We start from the raw sequence: 21987 nt of genomic DNA, 5'->3' as shown, positions 1-21987 counted from the left end.
ATGTGTTGTCCATCTCAAGGAAAAGGTTTTGCCTAGTAATTGTAGATGATTTCTCAAAGTTCTCTTAGACATATTTCCTAAAGTCTAAAGATGAGGCTAGTGAAATCATCATCAATCACATAAGGCAAGTCAATAATCATCCCGATTTCAAAGTTAGAAGAATTAGGAGTGACAATGGAACTGAGTTCAAGAATTCTGTCATGAGAGCATTTTGTGAGGAAAATGGGATTCTGCATGAGTTTTCAGCAGCAAGAACTCCATAACAGAATGAAGTAGTGGAAATGAAGAACATGTCACTTATTGAAGCTGCCAGGACAATGCTTGAAGAATTTAAACTGCCAACATATTTCTGGGCTGAAGCTGTAAATACTGCATGCTACACTCAGAATATTTCCCTGGTTAATCAAGCAAGATGCATGACTCCCTATCAATTGTTCAAGAACAAGAAGCCAACTCTAAATTTTCTTCATGTCTTTGGCTGCAAATGCTATATTCTGAAAAATCAAACTGATCATAATGGGAAGTTTGATGTTAAAGCAGATGAAGGAATTTTTGTTGGATATGTTGTTGGTAAAGCATATAGAGTCTACAATCTAAGAACCAACATTGTTGTGGAATCAATACATGTTGTGTTTGATGATAAAAAGATTAAAGGACTACAAGATGGAGACCATCATGAGAGCCTCAAATTCGACAATGTGGAGATGGTTAGTGATGACAGTGATGATGAAAGTGATCAAGAAATAGTATCAAAGGATAATGCAGAAAAATCTACTACCAATGAAGCACAAAATACAACATCTGTCGAATTGCAGAATGCTTCATCCGTCGGGAGACAATCTGCCTTATCCGTCAGAAGGCAACCCACTTTATCCGTCGGTACTCAAAATTCACCATCCTTCGGGTTATCAGAAGGAGCAGGAAGTCAGTATAGATCACCTATAGAAAGTTCCCCTTTCTCAAATCAAAGATCCATAAACTCAGGATAAACTCAGGGGGAGTTTCTAACAATCAAAACTCAATCACACATCAAGACAACAATGAGGCCTCTTCATCTAGAGCTAATCTACCTCAACAAAGGAAATGGACAAAAGATCACCCATTTGAGCTCATAATTGGTGATGTTTCTTCTAGAGTTCAAACCAGGAGAGAAACTCAAGAAGAATGTCTATACAACAGGTTTCTTTCCAAGGAAGAACCAAAGAAGGTAGAAGAAGCTTTGTTGGATCCTGATTGGATTTTAGCTATGCAGGAGGATCTAAACCAATTTGAAAGGATTAATATATAGAAGCTGGTGCCCAAGCCTAAAGGAAAGAATCCAATAAACACTAAATGGGTATTCAGAAATAAGATGGATGAAAATGGCATAGTAGTCAGGAACAAAGCTAGATTGGTTGCTAAGGGCTATTGTCAACAAGAAGGAATAGATTTTGATGAAACATTTGCTCCTATTGCAAGACTTGAAGCCATCAGAATTTTCTTAGCCTATGCAACCCATGCCAATTTCAAGGTCTATCAAATGGATGTCAAAAGTGCCTTTCTGAATGGAGATTTGGAGGAGGAAGTCTATGTCATTCAACCTCCTGGTTTTGAAGATCCAAATTTTCCAGAACATGTCTATTATCTTTTGAAAGGACTTTATGGATTGAAGCAAGCACCTAGAGCCTGGTATGACACCTTATCAAAGTTCCTTTTGGAAAATCATTTCACAAGAGGTACTGTAGATAAAACTTTATTCTTTAGAAATGTAAATGGCTCTAGTATACTTGTTCAAATTTATATAGATGACATTATTTTTGGCTCTACGGATGAGAAACTTTATAAAAAGTTTTCCAAATTGATGCAAAGTAAGTATGAAATGAGTATGATGGGATAACTAACTTACTTTTTTGGTTTACAAGTTAAGCAAGTAAGTGCTGGAATATTCATTAGTCAAACTAAATATATTTTTAATCTTTTAAAGAAGTTTGATCTAATGGATTGCACATCTGCAAAAACTTCCATGGCCACTGCAACTAAGCTTGAATTAAATACTACTGAAAAGTCTGTGGATATTTCAAGTTATAGGGGCATGGTTGGCTCACTTCTGTACTTAACAGCTAGTAGGCCAGATATAATGTTTGCTACATGTTTATGTGCTAGATTTCAGGCTGATCCTAGAGAATCTCACTTAGTAGCTATTAAGAGAATTTTCAGATATCTCAAGGGAACACCAAAACTTGGCATTTGGTACCTTAGAGATTCTGGTTTTGATCTAACTGGTTATTCAGATGCAGATTATGTAGGTTGTAGAATTGATAGAAAAAGTACAACAGGAACCTGTCAATTTCTAGGAAACAACCTTGTGTCCTGGTTCAGTAAAAAGTAAAATTCAGTTTCTACTTCTACAGCTGAAGCTGAATATATTGCTGCTGGCAGTTGCTGTGCACAGATTTTATGGATGAAAAATCAACCGCTAGATGATGGTCTGCAAGTTGAAAGAATTCCTATATTCTGTGATAACACAAGTGCAATTGCCATCACTGAAAATCCAGTACAACATTCAAGGACAAAGCACATAGACATCAAGTACCACTTCATAAGGGAACATGTAATGACTGGTACTATGGAACTACATTTTGTTCCAAGTGAGAAGCAGCTTGCAGATATTTTTACCAAGCCACTGGATGAATCCACCTTTTCAAGGTTGGTAAGTGAGTTAGGTATGCTTAATTATTCTTAAATCTTTATGAGATAATTTGCAAGTTGTAAAGCAGCCAGAAACTTAATTGATTTTTCAGTCTTGGATGAAATTTTGGCTAAGTCAAAATTTACATCTCGACGGATGATCGTTATCCATCGAGTTTGATCATCCGTCGGTATACTATTTGCTAATAAAAATCAATGATTTTTCTGGAATATTTTATGACTCGACGGATAAGAGTTGATCCTCATCCATCGAATTATCTTAAACTTAGCCGTTAATTCCCTGAACATTATCCATCGAGTATACTTACAGTTTGTGAGCATAACAAGACGGATAATGGGTGGAATTTTTACAGTTTATTTTTTAAACGGCTATTTCAGGCAATTTTAATTGGTTACTTTATTTTACTTTATTATTTTTAACAGTTATTTTTGAGATAGTATAAAAGCTTATTTCATTTCCATTGCTTTTCTTTAATCATTCTCAAATCAACTGCTCAAATTTCTTTCTCTTTCAAAGCACTACTCTCTTCAAGCTCTTATTCTCTAACAATGGCGCTCGTTGTCAAGATTATGTCTCAAACTGGGTTTATTTATGAGAAGAACAATTTCACTGCACTAGTAAACAAGGGGATTCAGCAATCTGGTGACTATCACAAGATGATGGACTTTGTGAAGAATTGCAACCTTAACAATGCCATGCCGGAATCACCCACAATCTTTTGTAAATTTGTTGAAAAGATGTGGACCACTTCTACATACAACTCAACATATAAGACAATCACGCTCACCATTAAAGGTAAGGAATTCCGTATCAATAGTGATATTATAAAAGCATGTTTCAAGATTCCTGATAACACTTTGACCTCACTGAAAGAGATGTGTCCTAAGTCCAATCATGTATGATGATTTAGGAATAACTTTTATGTAATCTGTTTTGATTTCATTGATATTAATAAAAGACTTATTTTGGTTTTATTGCGGGCTTTATCTATTTAAGTGTTTAAATAAGATATACCATAGTCTAGAGTAAAGCTTTTTATGGATTATGATGAGATCATAATAATGAGACCTAAAAGATGATAACTCAAAATTTAAATATTTCCTGGTTGTGGGATTACTAACTGATAATTAGTAATCCGCAAAGATCGGTACATACTATGCTTGCTTCATTATGAAGGATGTCTGTTCTCATAGACATTTGTGTGGTGACACTATAGCTAGTATGTAGGTGCTTATTATAGAATAAGTTCACTGAACATGACTCACACCGCTGAACAACTGATGGAGTTCACTCACGTGTCAGCAGTTGTTCACATAGTAATAGTTGTACAAGTATCCTTAGACTTGAGGTCATCATAGTCATCTTGTGTACACTGAACTATGCTTTGGTTTAGTTCTTAGTCTCCAGGGACAATTATAAGGGCTCTACTGGGTATAGGAATTTGTACACAAAGATAGTGTATGATCAATAAAGGATCTACCCCTTCCAGTGAAGGAAGAGAATGTTCAATGCTGATCCACTTATGCTAGTTCAGGAATCTCTGGCCAGAGTGAATTAGAAACGAGTTTCTAATTTACATTAAATAGAACTAAGCATATTGAATGGGAAAACAATTGATTAAATAAGATAGGCTTGACACAAGTTCCATGCCTTGTATTTAATCATGACATTACAGGGTAGAAGGAATTGATTGTACGGTAACTACTCACTGAATAGGTTCTTGGTATTCTAAGCAGTGAATTCGTATTATCCGGATATTCGCGATATGCTGAGAAGTATCCCTCAAGATGTAGAATAAATATGATTAATTTATTAATTAATCATATTTAATGAATTAGAGAATTTATATAAATAATGATAAAATAGTTTTATTATTATATATTTCTACTACCGGCTTAATATTGAACCTACAGGGTCACACCATAAAAGAGAATGATTTAATGGTGGAGGAATTAATTAATAATTGCTGGTAATTATTTATTTATGAAATAAATAATTAATTAGCAGATTTAATAATTGATTAAATGAGATTTAATTAATTCTTAATATTATTAATTAAGAATTTAATTTTGGAAATTAAATCAAGTGAGAGAATTATTTTTCTAAAGTGTTTAGAAAATGGATTAATGATTAAAAGGTGTTTTAATTATTAGTTAATCGGTTAATAAGAATAATCAATTAAAGGGTTAATAATAATAATATTTTATGGAAAATTTTCAGCTGAAAATTTTGCCTATAAATATACTATTATAAACCCTATTTGCCTCAACCCAAATAATTAACCCTAATTCTAAAGTAGAACAAGAGGGAGACAACTAATTCTCTCAACCTCTTCCTCCTCCATCACATTGTACTCTTGGTGGATACCGGTGGAGTGCTTCACACTTGAGGAGCAGCTGCTAGGGATTTCCGTTCATCGTTCTTGGATCGCTATTAAAGACCTCCATATTTCCATTAACGTAAAGTTCTTAAGGTAAACATACTGAACTAAGAATTAAATATTATTTTTTGCATGGATCTTGCGGAGGGTTTCGTTTTTTTTTTAAGATTTAAATTTACGTTTTCGTTGCGTTTTTGTGCTAAAAACCCTTCAATGGCATCAGAGCTACTTGCGAAAAGTTTTTAATTTGTTTATGTGTTTAACTGTTTTCGATATATGAGCATGTACATGATTCTCCATGATTTGATGTTGATATAATATGCTTATATATGTATGGTTTTGAATATATGATATTCATGTGAGTTGTATAATCATAAGATGATTATGTAATCTATATATATACTGATATATACATGATTTATGTTTGTTCTAATTATGAGAATCATATTAGATACGGATTCTGAATTGGCTGCTGCATATTTGCTGAAATCTGGGTCTGGTGTCCGATTTACGCAAACGAATACACTATTCCATAGGTAAACGCGCGTCTGAACAAAACAGTGACGTCGTTTACTGCCCGTAAACAGTGATTCTTATTTTTCTGATTTGATTTTGATTTTTCTGATTTTTGTCATATTTTTTTTATGATTAGATCATGGATAATATGATATGTTAAGATCAGATTATGTGTTTTAACATGCTTTTATGTGTTGTATGAGCATGGTGGATGGTTATGGCCTTTCGACCTTAGTGTAATGGTTTTGGTTTTGGTTTTAAATACGACTTGCATGTCGTCAATCTTTATAATCATAAATCTCGAATGTAACTCGAGTTATTCTTGTAAGTTCATTAGATTAGTTTTACTTTCAATCTATGTAATGTAATTGAAGACTCAAGAAGGCTATCCAATGGAGGTGATACAAAGAAGAAGACGAGGCATACAAGAAGTCTATACAAAGAAGAAGACTTATGTAATAAGTAGTTGTATTTATTTCCAACACCATATTAGATTGACCTTGATTTTTATCATGAGCTTGATAAAGATCACATAGGATGGGGCCATAACCAAACACATTTACTTTATTGCACTTTACATTTACTTGTTTATTTAATTTTATATATGAGATATATGCCTATGTTTACCATGTGATGATAGATTTAGGTGAACTTAAATCAATATAAGGCGTGCTCTAGAAAATCTAGAATAGGAATCATTTCTTGCCTTAACAATAATATTATGAATACAATCATGAGATTCTTGTGTTTATGAAACACGTAATTAAATATGAATTTTCAATATTGAGAGAAAGGATGATTATGTCAAAAGCAGATTTCTATCTGTAAGAAAGGGGTATTAAGTGACGCCTCTTGACAATGCTCCCCCCGATCTGGGAATCATCTGATTATCGATTATTGATTTGAAATATTTTATTTAAAAGGAAGAATCTATTTATAATATGATTATGATTGTAACATAATATAATCCCTCTAAAATTAAATAATATCAAGTAGTAATTGGCCAATGACACAACGGGCTTGTGTCGGTCATAGCATTCCAACATGGTAGAAAGTGGTTCTTATTTTTAAATCATTGTCGTTTCATGCTACAGCCGAGGGCTTTGATTTCGAAATAAGAAATACTTGTTTATTACATAGAGATGTGTACATTGAATTAGAATCTAAAGGTCGTTACGTGCTACAGCCGTGGGCCGTTGGAGACCGATTCAATTATACGAAATGTTGGGTTAGACTTGACTTAGAATATTGAGTTTGTCGTGCTACAGCCGTGACTCAATTATTCAAGAGGCTAAAGTTTTATTAGGGAATAACATAAGATGTAATTGACAAGAGTTGTCTGCCTATTGAACATCACATGACGTTTCGTGCTACAGCCGAGGTAGTGTGATGGAATGTAGGATCCCTATTCCCACTAGCATTATAAATGCTTAATTTTCACTTAGGGGTTGTATAAATTAGATAAACTAGTGGGAGCCACTTATGAATAAAGACCCGATTCATATAGTGTCTTGAAATGAAATTGAATATTTGCTAAGTGTTGTTATGTGTTCATCATTTACAGATTTACTATATTCGTTATATCTTCTGCACTATCACTCCGGAGTATACTAGATGCTCACAAGTTGACTGGTCCTAATTTTGCTGACTGGCTTCGAAACTTGAGAATTGTTCTCAGGGTTGAGAAGCTGGAATATGTGCTTGACTCACCTAAGCCTACTGAACCTGCTAGAGATGCACATAATGATGAACATGTTGTGTATCGTAAGTGGATAGATGATGCAAATGTTGCTTAATGCATCATGCTAGCTTCCATGAATATTGAGCTACAGAAGCAACATGAGCATATGGATGCTCACACTATCCTTATGCATCTACAACAGTTGTATGATGTGGCAGGGATGACAACTCGATATGAGATATCGAAGGAACTGTTCGGTTGTAAGATGTCTGAGGGATCATCTGTGAATGACCATGTACTTAAGATGATCAATTTGACTGAACATCTCGGAAAACTTGGTTTTGCCATGGATGGGGAGCTGAGCCAAGACTTGGTCTTGCAATCACTTCTGAGTTCGTTCTCGCAGTTTGTTGTGAACTTTCACATGAATAAGCTGGATGTCAGCCTGCCTAAACTCCACAACATGTTGAAGACTACGGAATCGAATTTTCCCCCTAAGAAGAGTTCTGTTCTTCTAATTGGTGAAGGTTCCAATCCTAAGAAAAGTAAGAAGAACCCTTCCAAGAAGAAGAAAGTAGGTGAGAAAAAGCCGGTTCTGCCAAAAGCTGAAGATCCCAAGATCAAAGCTGTTTGCTTTCACTGTAATAAGGTGGGGCACTGGAAGAGGAACTGCAAGGTTTACCTTGCAGAATTGAAGAAGAAGAAGGGTAGTGAGACTACCGCTTCTGATTCAGGTATGTACATGATCGAAGTTAATATGCCACTAAGTCAAATTTCTACTTGGGTATTAGATACCGCCTGTGGTTCTCATATTTGCAATTTGTTGCAGGGACTAAGAAGAAGTAGGACTCTTGAAGAAGAGGAGGTGATTCTACGGATGGAAAATGGAGCAAGAGTTGTTGCTGAAGCTGTAGGATCATTTCATTTACATATGCCTACGGGCAAGACTATTGTTCTAAATAATTGTTATTTTGTTCCCTCGATTATGAGGAATATTATTTCTATTCCATGTTAGACTTGGCTGAATTTTCGTTTGTTATTCAGAATAATAAATGTTCAATTCTTAGAGATAACGTTCTTTATGGAATTGGTATTTTAAACAATGGTCTGTATGTATGTGACGTAGAGCATAATTTACTACAAATTAAACATGCTAATAAAAGAAAAAGGGATGATGAAAATCTCACATTCTTATGGCACTGCGGACTTGGTCATATTAGTGAAAATAGACTGCGGACATTGCATAAGGAAGGGTTAATTGACCCCTTTGATTTTGAATCATATCCTACATGCGAGTCTTGTCTATTGGGTAAAATGACCAAATCTCCATTTAGTGGACATGGAGAGAGGGCTGCAGATTTGCTAGGATTGGTACACACAGATGTATGTGGACCAATGTCTACGCAAGCCATGGGTGGATTTTAATACTTCATTGCTTTCATAGATGATCGATCTAGATTCAGATATGTGTATTTGATGAAACACAAGTCTGAAGCCTTTGAAAAGTTCAAAGAATATAAGTATGAAGTGGAGAAACAAACCAAACATAGTATTATAACTCTTCGATCAGATCGAGGTGGTGAATACTTGAATGGAGAGTTTCTAGCTTATCTCAAAGAAAATGGTATAGTCTCCCAGTGGACTCCTCCATATACTCCACAGTTGAATGGGGTATCTGAAAGGAGAAATCGAACTTTGTTAGACATGGTTCGGTCCATGATGAGCTATGCGAATCTTCCAGTATTCCTGTGGGGTTATGCATTGGAAACCTCAGCATATTTACTGAATAAGGTGCCTTCCAAATCTGTTCCTCAAACTCCATATGAGATGTGGAAAGAAAGGAAACCGAGTCTTAAACACGTTAAGATTTGGGGATGTCCAGCTTATGTCAAGAAAGTTGACCCAGATAAGCTGGAATCTCGATCTGTAAAATGTAATTTTATGGGATATCCTAAAGAGACTTTAGGGTATTACTTTTACACCGATCATCGGGTGTTTGTCTCCAGACATGCTACCTTCTTGGAAAAGCAGTTTATCCTTGAAGGAAATAGTGGGAGCAAAATTGAACTTGATGAAGTTCAAGAAGCACAAACTACTACGGATCTAGTGGAAACACCTATTCAGACTGAACAGCCTTCTGTGGAACAGCCCATTCGTAGGTCAGGGAGAGTGTCTCGCCAACCCGAGTGGTATTATGGCCTTGTCATTGAGAATGACAATGAGTTGTCAATCATTGATGATGACGACCCTGTGACCTATAATGAGGCTATGAGTAGTGTTGACTCAGAAAAATGGCATAGTGTCATGAAATCCGAAATGGAATCTTTGTATACCAACCAAGTATGGACTATGGTTGAGGCGCCTGAAGGTGTTAATCCTATTAGGTGCAAGTGGGTATACAAAAGAAAGATTGGAGCAGATGGGCAGGTGGAGACCTATAAGGCCAGGCTCGTGGCAAAAGGATTCAGACAAAGGCAAGGGATTGACTTTGATGAAATTTTTTTGCCTGTAGCCCTGTTAAAATCAATTCGGATTTTGCTTGCGATTGCTGCTTACTACGACTATGAGATCTGGCAAATGGACGTGAAAACGGCCTTCCTCAATGGGAAACTTGAAGATGAAGTGTATATGACACAACCAGAGGGTTTTCTTTCCAAGGGAAATGAACACCTAGTGTGTAAGCTGCTGCGAACCATATATGGTTTAAAGCAAGCTTCTCGTAGATGGAACATCCATTTTGATGAGATAATCAAAGAGTTTGGTTTTATCAAAAAACATAGATGAACCATGTGTCTACAAAAAGGTTAGTGGGAGCGCGGTAACATTTCTTGTATTGTATTGAAAGAGGAGACGTCAAGAGAGTTGACACACATAATAACGTAGCAGACCCACTCACAAAGCTACTTTCTCAAAGTCACTTTGATCGTCATAAAGACAAGATATGTATTAGATACCAGAGTGATTGGCTTTAGTACAAGTGGGAGATTGAAAGAGATGTGTCCTAAGTCCAATCATGTATGATAATTTAGGAATAACTTTTATGTAATTTGTTTTGATTTCATTGATATTAATAAAAGACTTGTTTTGGTTTTATTGCGGGCTTTATCAATTTAAGTGTTTAAATAAGATATACCATAGTTTAGAGTAAAGATTTTTATGGATTATAATGAGATCATAATAATGAGACCTAAAAGATGATAACTCTAAACTTAAATATTTCCTGGTCGTAGGATTACTAACTGGTAATTAGTAATCCGCAAAGATCGGTACATATTATGTTTGCTTCATTATGAAGGATATCTGTTCTCATAGACATTTGTGTGGTGACACTATAGCTAGTATGTAGGTGCTTATTATAGAATAAGTTCAGTGAATATGACTCATACAGCTGAACAACTGATGGAGTTCACTCACGTGTCAGCAGTTGTTCACATAGTGATAGTTGTACAAGTATCCTTAGACTTGAGGTCATCATAGTCATCTTGTGTACACTGAACTATGCTTTGGTTTAGTTCTTAGTCTCCAGGGAAAATTATAAGGGGTCTACTGGGTATAGGAATTTGTACACGAAGATAGTGTATGATCAATAAAGGATCTACCCCTTCCAATGAAGGAAGAGAATGTTCAATGCTGATCCACTTATGCTAGTTCAGGAATCGCTGGCCAGAGTGAATTAGAAAGGAGTTTCTAATTTATATTAAATTGAACTAAACATATTGAATGGGAAAGCAAATGATTAAATAAGATAGGCTTGACACAAGTTCCATGCCTTGTATTTAATCGTGACATTGCAGGGTAGAAGGAATTGATTGTACGGTAACTACTCACAGAATAGGTTCTTGGTATTCTAAGCAGTGAATTCGTATTATCCAGATAGTTGCGATATGCTGAGAAGTATCCCTCAAGATGTAAAATAAATATGATTAATTTATTAATTAATCATATTTAATGAATTAGAGAATTTATATAAATAATGATAAAATAGTTTTATTATTATTTATTTCTACTACCGGCTTAATATTGAACCTACAGGGTCACACCATAAAAGAGAATGATTTAATGGTGGAGGAATTAATTAATAATGGCTGGTAATTATTTATTTATGAAATAAATAATTAATTAGCAGATTTAATAATTAATTAAATGAGATTTAATTAATTCTTAATATTATTAATTACGAATTTAATTTTGGAAATTAAATCAAGTGAGAGAATTATTTTTCTAAAGTGTTTAGAAAAGGGATTAATGATTAAAAGGTGTTTTAATTATTAGTTAATTGGTTAATAAGAATAATCAATTAAAGGGTTAATAATAATAATATTTTATGGAAAATTTTCAGCTGAAAATTTTGCCTATAAATATACTATTATAAACCCTATTTGCCTCAACCCAAATAATTAACCCTAATTCTAAAGTAGAACAAGATGGAGGCAACTAATTCATTCAACCTCTTCCTCCTCCATCACATTGTACTCTTGGTGGATACCGGTGGAGTGCTTCACACTTGAGGAGCACCTGCTAGGGATATCCGTTCATCGTTCTTGGATCGCTATTAAAGACCTCCATTTTTCCATTAATGTAAAGTTCTTAAGGTAAACATACTGAACTACGAATTAAATATTATTTTTCGCATGGATCTTGCGGAGGGTTTCGTTTTTTTTTAAGATTTAAATTTATGTTTTCGTTGCGTTTATGTGCTAAAAACCCTTCACTCACCACACATTGACACTGACATAATCAATATGCTTAATTCCATGAACTATGCTCTTTCGACTTCTAAGTTAAGTGACATTAGGAGATTGGGCCTTAGGAAAGAATGGAGTTTTATGTGTGATGTAGTGATAAAGGCCTTTTCAGGTAAAATCAGTATTTTTGATTCAGTCAATATCTCCATGCTTAACATGCTCTACATGCTAGTTACAGATAGGTTCTATAATTTTAGTGACCTTATTTTATTTGAGTTGGGATTCAAACTAGGAGAGTTAAATAAGAGAGGTAAGAATGTGTATTATGCTAGATTCTTTATGATGTTAACTAACCACCTCTCTGAGGGAATTGTGCTTGAGAACCCTAACAACAAATTAGATTATTGGGTTCAAGAGAGAAGGATCATTATAGATTTGAACAGGGCCAATCATCACAAGGAGGTGCCACTGTTCTATTTCCCTGCAATGGAAGCACATCAGGTAAGTGAGGTAAGTTCATCTATCCCTGCTATTCTAACCTCACAAGTTTCTGTGAGTTCTAGTGTAGCTATGGCAACTGAGTCAATGACCCAACAGTTGCCTACCCAAGCTACCAAACCAGCAAAAATTTCTAAATCCAAATCAAAGAAAACCCCCTATGATATCTCTCAAAAGATGCCAGTTGCAAAATCCACCAAAACCAAATAGGTGAGTGTGCAGGTAGGTAAGGCAGGTGAGGGAAGGGGTGAACATAAAAGAAACCCTAATGATAAGGATGGAGAGTTGAGTGGTTCCCAGCCTAGCCACATTACAGTTTCCCAACAAACTGCAGTGCTTAAAAAGGATAAAAGCTCATTTCTAGCTGCATCCTCCCAAAAGGATGTAGCTATTGAACAAAGCTCTCAACCAAGAGCACAGTCCAAGAGGGTTAGGGATACAAGCTCACCCCAAACTTATGCCAGAAATAAGAAATCTAAAACCCTTGGGGATGCACAAGGTACACACACTGTGCAAACTGGTGCTAAAGACACAGTCATTGCACCTTCACAAATTCAGTTTGATATGGCTCCAATAAATATGGTCATAGCCAAAATCTCTAGTAATAGAAGCACCTCAAACACCAAACTCACCCACAAACTCTCTGGATGTGGATATGATAAACACATCAATTCCTGATTCCCCTTCTTTAACTTTGTTGGGGAAGCCAAAATCTAGTGCAAGTGAGCATCATCTTTTAGATGATTTGTTGGCTCACTTGCCATTTATTTTAGGAACTGTTGAATCATCTGTGCCCAAATTATCTTCAATCAGCACAGAGTCCACAATAGTTTCCATTCCTAGTTCATTCATTTCTACTCTCTCGATGGATATTTCTAATCCGTCGAGCAGTGATTGTATCCCGACGGATAAGCTTAACAGCAGTTATCCATCGGATAGCAAAACCACTCACCCGATGGATATTACTCATCCGTCGAGTGTCTCTGCACCACTTCAAACTTCATTTATTTCAAGTGCGAAAGAATTAGTGGTTGTACAGTCACTATTAGGATTGAGAGAGAAGAGTGTTATGAGTGAGAGTCTGGGTTGCTCCCAGGAAAAAGGAGAGGAAATGAGTGAAATTATGCAATCCATTTCTTCAGGATTGGCAAAAGAAAGTGAGAGAAGTCCCACCTTAGATGGTGAAGGTGAGGGTGTGAGGGTGGGGAGCGAGGGTGAGACCCTGATGCAACAAAAGAGAGAAAACGAGAGAAATGCAGGTACATGAGCTATAAGGATGGATGTCATTGCTAGTGAGTTAATGAATGTCCAGGATGCAGACAGGGAGGGACTATCTCAGCAACCTCAAGCTGTTATAGATTCCACCTCCCTTGATGTTGAGGCATTTACTCACCCTGCTCCAGCTTATCAACTTCTAGCTGAACAAGGCAATGACAATGCAGAAAGGATGCTCAATCTGGTGCATACCATACAGTCTATGCTGAGAGCTAAGAATGCCATCACAGCTTTGCCCTCTATAGCTGGTGATGTGGATTATGCGAATGGTTGTTCAGCTGATTTCTTTGGTGATGGAAGTGGGGATAGTGAAGATGAAGCAATTGACATAGGGGGAGAAGTAGGTTCCAGTTCAAGATCAGGTATGCCATCATGGGCATTTTCAAAGCACTGTGATGAGCACTACTTCAAGACAACCCTGATCCAACTAATCAATCAGACAAATACTACTCTTCAAACCACTACAAATGTCAGCACCAAGAAGCTCATTCAGGCACATCTAGCCTCTCTGCAACTTCAACAAATTCAAGGCTTCCAATATGCTAGGGATGTAAACACCATCAAGGGTGATATTGAGGAAATGAAGAAGTCCATTTCAGACAAGATGGATTCTTAGCTTCCAGAAGCTACAATGCTTGACATCAAGAGGCAATTAAGGAAAAATTATGATCTTGCAACCAAGATAGATGCCTTGGATACAAGAATGTCAGCCATGGAAGCCTCTTTAACAGCCATTCATCTTCATCAAGCCCAAAAAATAGATTTACTTCAAAAACTGGTGGCTGCTCAAACCTCCTCCTCTACTCAACTTGATGATAACAAAAAGGGGGAGAAAGGACCAAGCGAGGGGGAGAGGCTTCAAATTCAAATTAGTAAAGTAATTGTGCCTTCAATTACTATCTCAAAGCCACCAATTACAGACAGTATAGATCTGATAAATGCAGCAGCAACCAACATTAGAGTAGTTGAAATAAAGCAGTTGAAGCCAATCAACTGGGAGAAGATTGATGAGGATATATAAAGGAAATTTGGGCTAGTAAAGGAGCCAGAAAAGTTAGCCATCCATCACTCTCAAATCAAGCAGATTTCTGTGAATGAGATGAGCATGAACTATTTGGAAAGAGGACAGCCATCCTGCATCAAATCTCCAAAGGCTGAAATAATTCTGAAACCAAGGGTGAACTATCCAAAATCATCATTAAAGAACCCTTTGGATACTGTGTATGAGACACCTAAGCCTGATGAGAAGAAACTTCTGTCAAGGTCAATTGCCTTCTACAAGGATCCAACTGATTCATCTTTAAAAAGAAGAATTGCTAAAGTTTTCAGGAATGAGAAAAAAATCTGTGTGGTGGCTGGACATCCTCAATTTGCTCAAGCAAAGAGAGAAGAAAATGCAAGATTGAAGCAAGAAAAGAAGCAAGCTATTCTAGATGCCAAAAAGGCTAAGCAAAAGAAAGAGCAAACTGCTATCTTGGCCAAGCTATAAGCTGTGAAACAAACACAACAGATTCCTTCTCAACCATCTGGAATCACTGAATCTCAAGATCCACAGAAGCAAGTTCAACAAGAACAGAAGAAATCTCCAAGAGTCAAGAAAGTGAAGTTGTCACCTCTCAAATCCAAATCTTTAGTCAAAGCTCAATCTAAAGTCAATAAGGGAGATTACATGTACTTGTGTGACATCAAGGAATTCTCTGATCTAAATCTCTATCTAGATGAACTAGACGAACTAAGAGGGATTGATGCATACAGAAACCTACCTGAAAGGTTAGTGTTTAAGTACAAGGGAGGAAAGGAGATTCAGTGGCCACTTCACAGGATCCTTCAAGAAAGCCAAGCTGTACTGATTAAGGTTTATTCATCTTTCAAGAAGAACTTTGGGTTCAATATTACTGCAAGAAGATTGGTTCTAAAGAAGATTGAAGAACTAAGAAGTGTTAGAGCTAAATATGCACTCCCAAAGACTCTAATTATCCCTTACACAGGGAGAAGAGTGCATCTAAGACCCTACTAGCTGATGAAGTTCATGGATGACAAAGGAGTGAGAATATTATTCAGATTAGAAGACCAATTGAGTATCTCTATCAATGAGACTCTCTTGGAAATGCAATAAAAGCTAAATCTCTCAGAATCTGATGAACTGGAATTCCACAGGCAGCTCCAAAATCAGATAGAAGAAAATAACAGAAAGCTTGGAAAGAGATCCAGACCTTCAAGGAACTAGATAAATCTGCTCAGGCTAGAGGAGCACCTTGAAAATGACTGTGAGCAAAACTTTGTACATTTTGTTATTTGAAGCACTTTACAGTTTTATCTATCTACTTTCAAAGTTGTATTTTTAGGGTGTTTTGTTATCATCAAGTATCTCTTAATTTATGGCTACAATTCTAGTAGACATAAATTGGGGGAGATTGTTGTGTATATGTTGTGAACTTGATGATTTCATTAACAAAACACCTTGGTAGATTTTACTTAGTGAATTTGTAGCACTCGACAGATAAGGATTATAGTCCCGACGGATGACCCAATATAGTCCCGACGGATGATGATTTATTATCCATCGAGTGAGTAGCTTATGTAACAATAAGTCTGTAGTACATTTCTGCATACACATTATTTAGAAGCTGTAGTAGTACTTAAGTCATGTTGACTTTAACTAGATATGCAGAATAGGTTGATTAATTGTACATAGATGATGTCTTGTAATTCTTCATAAATGAAATGAAGTCTGGTGCCTGATTGCTACCCGACGGATAAACAACAATGAATTCGACGGATGATCAACAACCCGACGGATGATCATTAACTCGATGGATGATCATGAACCCAACGGATAAAGAATTCAAATATCTGTTGATAGTGACAACACAGTCACATGCGTCGAGTGTATGCAAATGGAATGTGGTAGCCTATTCAACTGGGTTTTCGAGAACAAAGAAGCATTGCCATTTACATGCTATTATGAAGATATTCAAAGATGTTGGAATAGAGTAATGAAGTAGCATTGTAATAGACTCGATAGTTTTTATTTTATTATCTTATCTTATTGCTTTGTAATCTTGGTGATATATAAACCAAGAAGTAGCAAATAGAACAACCAACTAAGAAACTAAGCAACCAAGAGAGAAACATTTGTAAGTTGAATTCTCAGTATTTCTCTGTATTCTTAGTTGTTCATTTATAAGCAGCTGTGAGCTTTTTGCACATAGAGTTCTCTCGATATATATTATATATCTCTGGTGGAATCATTCAAATCCACCAGAAAGTTTTTAAAGACTCTTGTTTTTAATTACTTGTGTTTTGATTCATTTCAAGTGATTATTCCACATTCTGCTAATCAATTCACACTGATATATATAATTGAGTTAGAACAATTTTTTATTCAAGAAAAAGTTTTAAGAATTCCATTCAACCCCCCTTCTGTAATTCTTGTTATATTGTTAAGGGACTAACAATTATGACCCGTTGACAATTACTGATAGTGCTAGTATAGCTAATACATGGGTGGAAATGTGGCGTGTAATTTAACTCATGAAAGGCATGAATTCAGAATTTGAGACTAGAAGAGCTATAATTTGCCATTAGTACCCTCTTCCTCGTATGGAGAAAGTCATAGTGGCTTTAAGTCAGGAGGAGTCTAGGATGAAGGTGATGACCTCGAGTGGATATTCAACAGTTCCGGTCCGTTCTGCACTGCTGACACCTATCACTAATAATATATAATGCTATATTTGTAGGAAAAATGAGCATATTATTGAAATTGCCCTTTGTCACATGATTATGGATGAGGTAAAGGTAATCGCAGTAGCCAAGGAACCTTCAGAGGATGTGCTCATGGTCGAGGACGTGGGTGTTTAGCTGGACGAGCTAACTTAGTTGTCGCAGATAAGAGTGATACTAGAGAATCAATAAAAAATTCTGAATGGGAAGAACTTCGGGCATAGAAGTAGAGGATGGGGAGTTTCAAAACTCTAGGTTCAACTTATTCTTTTCTTGGTAATGTAGCAGATTATGCTCATGTTGGTTCAAGTATTCCATCACAAGCACTTGCATCATTTAAACCATCTTCTTTGGATTGGATAATAGATTTAGGTGCATCTAAGAATGTTACATGATCATCTAGTGGGTTTGATACATATTTAAAATATCCACCATCACATAAAGAGACTATCCAAACAGCATAGGGAAGTTTTCAACCTATAGATGGAATTGGTTCTGCCAAATGGACACCATCCCTTTCACTTGAATCTGTTTTATATGTTCCCTCATTCTCAGTTAATTTACTTTCAGTCAGTTCCATCATTAATCAATTATATTGTCAAGTATGATTTGATCGGAATTCATGTTCTTTCCAGGTGAGGGACACGAAGAGGACGCTTGGGACTGACATCTGGCGTGATGGAATGTAGTATATGAATAAGAAAATTGATGGCATTGCTCTTACCATTAAAACTACTAAGGAAGTTAAAGCTATAGTGATGTTAGAACATTGTCGTTTCGGCCACATGCCTTTTGAAAGCCTTAGGAGATTAAGACCTGAATTATTGAATAAAGTAGGTGGTAATAAAGTTATTTTTGATGCTTGTGAGTTTGGAAAACATACACGAACGAGTTATAGCCGTTCAGGATTGAGAAGTGTAAAACCTTTTTATTTAATACATTCTGATATTTGGGGATCTTGTCCGCTTACTTCCATTAGCGGTTTTAAGTGGTTTGTTACTTTTATTGATCATTATCCTCGAATGACATGGTTTATTTAATGAAGAACAAATCCTGAAGTTCTTTCTTGCTTCCAGGATTTATTAGCTAATGTTATTAAACAGTTTAATGCATAATTTTGTGTTTTTAGGACGAACAAGGGCACTGAATATCTGAATAAGAAATTTGCATCATATTTATATGCTCAAGGGATTGTGTATCAAATTACATGTCGTCATTTATTGGAGGTGGCCAGGTCGCTAATGTTTATAATAAATGTTCCAAAATTTTATGGAGCGAGGTTGTGTTGACTGCAACTTATCTTATTAACAGGATGCCTTCACAAGTATTAGGTTTTAAATCTCCTTGTGAGTTGTTGATGGGAGAAATATATATGCAATTCCCACTAAGGTGTTTGGATGTGTTTGCTTTGTGCGGGACCATCGGTCATCAGTAAGCAAGCTTGATCCCCGAGCATTGAAGTGTATCTTCATGGGATATTCAGGTACCGAGAAAGGTTATCGATGTTGGTGTCCATCCGAGAAGCGAGTATTTGTAAGTATGGATGTCACCTTTAAGGAGAAAGAACCATTTTATGGAAAGAAGACACAACCTCTTGCACAACTAAAAGATTCTCATGTTATTAGAAATAACAGTAGAAAGGAGGAGAACTCTCATGAAAGTGTTCGAGATGGAACGATGCAAGGTTCAAATAAAGTTATTGTCGGAATAATTATAATATGTCCAATGAAAGAAGTAAATGTGCTAGGAGAAGAAGGAGAGAAGGTTCTAGGAGGAGAAAAAAAGAAGATTGTTGATACAAAATTGAAAGTGTATAGCAGAAGACAAAAAACTAGAGTACAGGAAGAGATAAGAGAAATATTACAATCCACACCACAAGTCGAAGATGACACAGGAGCAAGAGAAATATCACATTCCAGGCAACATGTTATCCCAAATGTCTCTGATGGTCCCTCTCGAAGTTCTTTATCATTGTCTCCCGGAATAAATGGTAACGAATCTCCTATTATGAATGTATCTATTCCTATTGTTGTTCGTAGAGAGCCTAGAGCTATCGTTGGAAAACCTCCAGTTAGGTACGGCTTTGATCAAGATATATCTAATTATGTATCATAAATATTCATCACACCTGCATACAAAACATTTATTGCATCATTACAATCAGTGTCTATACCCAGAAATTGACAAGAAGCAAAGCATGATCCAAAATGTCTTGGAATAATGCATGAGGAGCTTAGTGCATTGGAAAAAAATAAAACTTAGGAGTTTGTTCGTCGTCCAAAAGAAAAAACTGTAGTTGGATGCAAGTGAATTTTTTCTGTCAAGCAAGTCCCCGAAGGTAAAGTGGAACGGTATAAGGTAAGGTTGGTGGCGAAAGGTTATAATCAAACATTATGGAATAGACTATGACGAAATATTTGCACTGGTGGCTAAGATGAGCTCGGTGATATTGTTAATTTCATGTGCTGTAAATTTTAGATGGCCCTTATATCAATGTTAAGAATACTTTTTTACATGGAGACTTGCAAAAAGAAGTCTATTCGGAGATTCCACCGGCTTTGGCACTATGAAGACGATTGGAATGGTATGCATGATGAAGAAAACTCTGTATGGGCTTAAACAATCACCAAGGGAATGCTTTGATTAATTTCGGCATATTGTCCTTAGAATGGGATATAAGCAGTGCAATGGTGATCACACTATTTTCTAAATGCATATAAATGACCGGGTTACTATTTTAGCCGTCTATGTTGATGATATTATTATTACTGGGGATGATACAAAAGAAATTGTGCTACTAAAAAATGACTCAGTATGGAGTTTGAAATTAAAGATTTGGATCTCTCGAAATATTTTCTTGATATTGAGGTTCCTCGATCTGATAAGGCGATTGTACTTTCTCAAAGAAAGTATGTACTTAATTTGCTTACGGAAACAGGGATATTAGGTTGTCGAGTATCCGAAACGGGGGTGCGTGGGATACGGGGATTCGTTGGCTTACCGGAAAAACCCTGCTTCCTAGCTCAGCCCATTTATCTTCATCTCTCTCAGTTTAGGAAGGTGACACAGTGACAATAAAGTTTCACATGTTTTGCAATTTTTCAATGTGATTTTCACTAAAGTAGTCAATTGTCAATTCTTTCAGATTTGGGCTGGGCTTTAATCCTTCCATCACATCTTTGTGGTTGAAATCTCTGTCTTCCCATTCATAAACATTGTTGCTCCAATTCAAGAGTAAATGCTCAATATTAAACTTTGTATCAGGCTTTGCCTTGCTAGCTTCTTCCATATTTTCCACGTCACTATGACCATAAAGATCAAATTTACCTCTAAGCTTGCTTAGCCCTCCCAATCGTCCAATGAGACAATTTTGATCTCGAGTCGCCGCAAAATGCGGTAGAGTGTGCAAACAAGTTAGCCTTTGTATCACAGCAAATATGCATCGAGTTCTACGACCCCTTTTCATCTATTTATTCTCAACAACAAGATGTCTTAACTTATTTAAGTTGCAGAATTTTTTTGGAGCTCTTCCAGTTTCCAAACTCTCAAAGTCTGCAAATTGTATAATTCTGTTATGTAATTAGGAAATTTGTAAGAAAAACAAGAGATGTCGAGATATTTAAGGTACTTCAGCTTCCGCAACGATCTTGGCAACTCTCTAGTAACATTATTAGCATTCAAAATTAAAACACTCAAGTGTTTGAGGTAAGGTAACATGTCACCAACCATACGAGCCCCTGAATATAGTATCTAGTAACAAATACACCTTTTGATTTCCAAATTTCACTATTGTCCATAAGCAACCACTCTTGCTCAGATTTCTTAGAGTGCAGCAAACCCCCGAGTGTTTTTATTGCCAAAGGCAGGCCACCACACCTCTCCACCATTCGTCTCCCCAAGCCCGCAAATGTCTCTGTCTCTAAAACTCCTCCATCGGAAAATGCTCTTTTCTTGAACAAGGCCCAGCTACATTCCTCTGATAGTTTCTCCAGCTGATAAGAAACACAACATTGCATAGCATCATTGACATCATGTTTACGAGTAGTAACTACAATATTGCTTCCTCTAGCCCCGCCAACTGCAACCAAAGAATTCCTCAAGTTATCCCACTCCTCTGGTTTTTCATTCCAGACATCATCTAGTACTAGTAAAAACTTTTCACCCATAAATACTTCTGGAGATTTTTAATCAGTCCTCCTGTATTTTCCAACTCAGAAGTGGTCGAAGTGAGTGATGTTACCATGTTTTTAAGTAGCTTCATGAAATCAAAATCATATGACACACTGATCCACATCCTCTTCGTAAACATCTTAATTACATTATTGGTATTGTAAACCATACGAGCAAGGGTTGTCTTGCCTTGACCTCCCATCCCTACTACCGCAATGACTTGTAAATCCTGCTCATGATTTTTGCATACAGTTTGGACTAAATATGACATATCCTTATCTCTTCCTACTATTTGTGACTCGTCTTCAAAGGGTGGAGTATTTTGGATATCTCTATGATGCACACTAGAACTTAAATGTTCTATTGGCTT

This window comes from Apium graveolens, chromosome 5 (assembly GCF_009905375.1).
Source record: "Apium graveolens cultivar Ventura chromosome 5, ASM990537v1, whole genome shotgun sequence".
NCBI classification, from domain to species: domain Eukaryota; kingdom Viridiplantae; phylum Streptophyta; class Magnoliopsida; order Apiales; family Apiaceae; genus Apium; species Apium graveolens.
This window is presented reverse-complemented; position numbering follows the sequence as displayed.